The 5,741-nt window shown below is 35.2% G+C and overlaps 1 long non-coding RNA gene across 1 annotated transcript; it reads left to right on the top strand.

Annotated features, from left to right (window-relative positions):
* The first annotated feature begins 1,695 nt into the window (after positions 1 to 1,695).
* LOC108314953 lies at positions 1,696 to 3,865 on the top strand. The gene is made up of 2 exons (XR_001829752.2): positions 1,696 to 1,778; positions 2,483 to 3,865. It is a non-coding gene; the product is annotated as an uncharacterized LOC108314953 (long non-coding RNA).
* The last annotated feature ends 1,876 nt before the right edge of the window (positions 3,866 to 5,741 follow it).

The raw sequence follows: 5,741 nt of genomic DNA, 5'->3' as shown, positions 1-5,741 counted from the left end.
CTCCAAGAACTATGGGGTTATGTGAAAAGACCTAATCTATACTTGATCAGCATACCTGAATGTGACGGGGAGAATGAATCCAAGTTGGAAAACACTCCTCAGGATATTATCCCAGAGAACTTCCCCAACCTAACAAGGCAGGCCAACATTCAAATCCAGGAAATGCAGAGAGTACCACAAAGATATTCATCAAGAAGAGCAACCCCAAGGCACATAATAATCAGATTCATCAGAGTTGAAATGAATCAAAAAATCCTAAGCACAGCCAGAGAGAAACGTCGAGTCACCCACAAAGGAAAGACCATGAGATTCACAGCGGATCTGTCGGCAGAAACCCCACAAGCTAGAAGGGAGTGGGGGCCAATATTCAATATCCTTAAAGAAAAGAACTTTCAACCCAGAATTTCATATCCGGCCAAACTAAGCTTCATAAGTGAAGTAGAAATGAAATACTTTACAGAAAAACAATTGCTGAGAGATTTTGTTGCTACAAGACCTGCCTTACAAGTGCTACTGAAGGAAGTACTAAACATAGAAAGAAACAGCCAGTACCAGCCACTGGAAAAATGTACCAAATCATAAAGAGCAATGATGCAATGAAGAAACCGTGTCAACTAACAGGCAAAACAACCAGCCAGTTACAAAATGGCAGGATCAAATTCAAATATAACAATATTAATGTTGAATGTAAATGGCCTAGATGCCCCAATCAAAAGACACAGACTGGCAAACTGGATAAAAAGTCAAGACCCATCAGTGTGCTGTATTTAGGACATCCATCTCACGTGCAAAGAATGACATAGACTCAAAATAAAGGGATGGAAGAAAATTTACCAAGCAAATGGAGAGAGGAAAAAAAAGCAGGGGTAGCAATCCTAGTCTCTGACAAAATGGACTTTAAACCAACAAAGATCAAAAGAGACAAGGGCATTATATAATGGTAAAGGATCACTGCAACAAGAAGAGCTAACTATCCTAAATATTTATGTGCCCAATGCAGGAACACCCAGATACATAAAGCAAGTTCTTAATGATCTACAAAGAGACGTAGACTCCCACACAATAATAGTGGGAGATGTTAACAGTCCACTGACAATATCGGACAGATCAATGAGACAGAAAGTCAACAAGGATACCCAGGACTTGAACTCAGATCTGGACCAAGCGGACCTAATAGACATCTACAGAACACTCCACCCCAAATCCACAGAATACACATTCTTCTCAGCACCACATTGCACCTACTCTAAAACTGACCACATAATTGGAAGTAAATCAATCCTCAGCAAATGCAAAAAAAAGGAAATCCTAACAACCAGTCTCTCAACCAGTCTCTCAGTGCAATAAAGTTAGAACTCAGGATTTAAAAAAAAGCCCTCAAAACCACACAATCACATGGAGACTGAACAATTTGCTCCAGAATGACAAATGGATAAACAATAAATTAAAGGCAGAAATAAAAATGTTCTACAAAACCAACAAAAACGAAGACATAATGTACCAGAACCTATGGGACACATTTAAAGCAGTGTATAGAGGAAAATTTATAGCAATAAATGCCCACATGAAAAACAAGGAAAGACCTAAAATCAACACCCTGTTGTCAAAATGGAAAGAGCTAGAGGAGCAAGATCAAAAAACTCAAAAACAAGCAGAAGACAAGAAATAAGTAAGATCAAAGCAGAACTGAAGGAGATAAGAATAGAAATAAGGGATGTGATTGTGGACTAGAGATGCAGTTTTATTTGGTTCATTAATTCTATAAGGCCATAAAACAGGTAATATAAATAGAAATACCATTTGACCCAGTAATCTCATTACTGGGTATATACATAAAGGATTATAAATCGTTCTATCATAAAGACACATGAACACGTATGTCCATTGCAGCACTTTTCACAAGAGCAAAGACTTGGAACCAACCCAAATGCTCATCAATGACAGACTGGGTAAAGAAAATGTGGCACATATACACCATGGAATACTATGCAGCCATAAAAGAGGATGAATTCATGTCCTTTGCAGGGACATGGATGAAGCTGGAAATCATCATTCTCAGCAAACTGACACAAGAACAAAAAACCAAACACCACATGCTCTCACCCATAAGTGGGTGTTTAACAATTGAGAACACATGGGTACAGGGAGGAGAACATCACATACTGGGGCCTATTAGAAGGTAGTGGGGATAGGGGAGGGATAGCAGGGGGTTGGGGCATTGGGATACCTAATGTAGGTGATGTGAGGATGAATGCAGCAAACCACCATGGCACATGTATACCTATGTAACAATCTTGCAAGATCTGCACATGTGCCCCAGAACTTAAAGTACAATTAAAAAAAAGAAAAATGAATAATAATAGCATCTTCTAAACAACAACAGAAAACCTGGAAGCTAGCCCTCATAGCTGAAATGTCATTTGTATGGCTTATCAGAGAGTAAAATGAAGATTCCTCTCCAAAAAAAAAAAAAAAAAAAAAGGTAATATAAAAAGCTTCCATGATTCTATTTGTATGTACATTAGAAGGAACTTCTAGGTGTTACTGTAATTCCTTAACATATTGTTTCAATAGCACTAATTTAATGCCGATATACTCTAGATGAAGTTTTACATTGTTTAGCTATCACTGATCTCCTGGAAACAACTCACTTTCCTCTTGAGGCTTTGGATTTGACATTGCATTTGACCTTTTATGTAGCAATTGACAAGTGCCAGGGTAATGATGAATTAGAATCTACCCCCAGGTCCAAGCATTCTGAGTAATTCTTGATTGTCCATATCGAGTCAAATGGTAGGCATTTCCTATCACCTATTTCCATTCAACAAGAGCACTACATTCATTTAGCTAAACTGATTCCAAAGAGTAGAAGTGCACTGATCACAACTAATTTCAAAATGCTTATTATTATTATTATTTTTCTAAGACAGAGTCTTGCTTTGTTGCCTAGGCTGGAGTGCTGTGGTATGATCTCAGCTCAATGCAACCTCTGCCTCCTCCCAGGCTTAAGCGATCCCCCTGCCTCGGCCTTCCAAGTAGCTGAGATTATAATGCCTGCCACCATGCCGGGCTAATTTTTGTATTTTTAATAGAGATGGGGTTTTACCATGTTGCCCAGGCTGGTCTTGAACTCCTGACCTCAGGTGACATGCCTGCCTCAGGCTCTCAAAGTGTTGGGATTACAGGCATGAGCCATCGTGCCCAGCTGTCAAAATGCTTTTTATTTCTGCATATGTTGAATACTTTTTGCAATTACAAAGTTTTGAAGGTAAAATTACAAATCTTGAAATTAAAAAGGCAAAAATGTAAAGGAGCCAAAATTGTAAATCAAGTATTTGAAAAATGAAGATTGGAAACTATTTTGTATTATATTCACAAATGCTTTTATACTTTTCCTGTGTATACTTAAAAAACCAACAACTAGATCAGGATAGCCACATGAGGAACACTTTTTATTATCACTCAATATTTTTAGACAGAGCCTGATCCTAAGCTTAAAAGTGGGCTTGATTCTGCAGTAAATCTTTTAAAACTGCCTTGACACACAGAAACCTTTTTGAAAATAGACACTCCCAGAAGTCTTTCGTTTGTATGGTCACACACTGATGCTTAGATGTCCCAAGTAGTCTTGATGACCAAAGTCATTTTTTTTCCATCTTTAGAAAACTACATGGGAACAAACAGATCAAGCAGATCTGAAGCTACCGTGTGTGTGAATGAACACTCATGCTTCATTCCAGAATGGTGTACATCTATTTTGGACTGTATATTGTGTTTGTGTATTTATGCTTTGATTCATAGTAACTTCTTATGTAATTGAATTCACTTGCATTGAACACAAACTGTAAATAAAAAATGGCTGAAAATAAAACAGGTTTTATGTAATGGTTATGATAATAATCAGAAAATGATTGTACAGTTATTTATGTTTCATGTATTCAATGAAATTTAAAAAAAAAAAAACTCTTTTCTTTATTATTAGGTCCTAGAACCTTTATAGGTATTGGTTCTTGGTTTATTTTGATTTTTGTAATTTAGGGAACAAGATCAGTTTTATAAATTTTTTTCAAGAAAATCATGAAATAATCAAAATATAAATAAAGTAGCTTAAAGGTATATAAAATATTACCTTGTGTTTTTTCTCTCTATATTCATTTCTAATTTTGAGTATTCACATTACATTATCTTTAGACTTCTGAGTAGGTTTTCTATTTTATTAAAATTTTCAAAGAACCAGCTCTTAGATGTATTTGCTAAATCATTAACAGCTTTTGTTTTTGATATGTTTTTCTTAGACTCACTTTGTTGTACATACTCAGTTTCTATGATTGACTATTTTATTTATATATTTACATTCATTCTAGTATCATGTCAGCGCTCAAGGATCTGAAGTGGTGTGTAAAAAGATCCTTGGCCACTTGTTATAGTGACATTTTTAATTACATTATGATTACTTCTAAAATACTCTAGAATTAAAAATATTATTACCTAATGGCTTATTAATTATACAATTTTGAGCAATACAGAAATATGAAATTAAAAAATTAACTTTCTACCGTATCTTACCTCAAACCAGCTTTCTTTTCAATGTTACCAACTGCCAACAATCTCTTTATTGTTTTAAATAGTTTTTACTCACATAAATATGCATTACATTTTTTAAAGGCTGTAAATGTTCATTCCTATGCTCCTATCATTGCCTGCATGTGCAAATATTTCTTTATAATAGATTTCAGGGAGTGGGTTTCCTCGGTCAAGGGATATGTACATGTTTAATTTTGATAAGTATTCTCAAATTGCTGTCCACAAAAGGCTGTATTAGTTCACACAACAGTAGTATGTATCCATGTCCACTTTCCTACACCCTGGCCAACCTTGACATATAACCAACATTTTAATTTATAATTTAATCTCCATGGTTTTTAGCAGGTAAGTTTTAATTTCTAAAAAGCTTGCTTTTATGTTTTATGTTGTTGGTAGTGTTTGTTTAGCCTTCTACTATTATTTAAAATTTTTCTTGCAACAATACAATAATGTGAATAGTTAAAATATTTTTCAAAATGTATTGAGATTTCCTGTGGAGCTTCTATTGGTAAAATATACCATGAGTGCCCAAATTGTGAAGCATTTTTTCTGAAAAATGCAAACTTTAAAGTGTGTTAAATATCAATGTATTATCATATTGTCTGGGTTATATGTATCTGTATTTTGTATCCAGGTGCTATTCTTTCAAAGCTAAAATGTTGTTTAAAATTTTATTTACTATGCAAATTTATCATAGCTTTCATTCAGTTAAAATCTCTGTATATATGTGAAGTTAAATGATACAATCCTAGTCAGACTAAGAAAAAATCAACATATAGTTCACATATAAATGATACTCTATATATTTATAAGCAAATAACAAGTCCAGGCTTCTGGCTTCCTCCCTTCAACCTAGATTTGGAGATGCCAATGGCAACTAACAGCATTAGTGAAAATCCAAGGGAGTCAGAGAGTGAATGAGTCCCAGTATGAAACAGATTCCAACAGAAGAGTTCCAGGAAGGGTGTGCATTTGTGGCCGGCCTAGGGAGAGTTTTCTAGTAGTGCCCTTTTCTTTAATTGCTTGAACCTTTGCTCCACTGGGCAGCCAATGGCAATAAATATTTCAATGATCCAGGACATTTTTTTGCATTCCCTGAACTAAGCAATAACCTTAAAATGTGTCTCATCTTGGATTAAAACACAACTTGGATCAGA

The sequence above is a fragment of the Cebus imitator genome, unplaced genomic scaffold, assembly GCF_001604975.1.
Source record: "Cebus imitator isolate Cc_AM_T3 unplaced genomic scaffold, Cebus_imitator-1.0 Scaffold165, whole genome shotgun sequence".
NCBI lineage: Eukaryota > Metazoa > Chordata > Mammalia > Primates > Cebidae > Cebus > Cebus imitator.
This window is presented reverse-complemented; position numbering and strand designations above follow the sequence as displayed.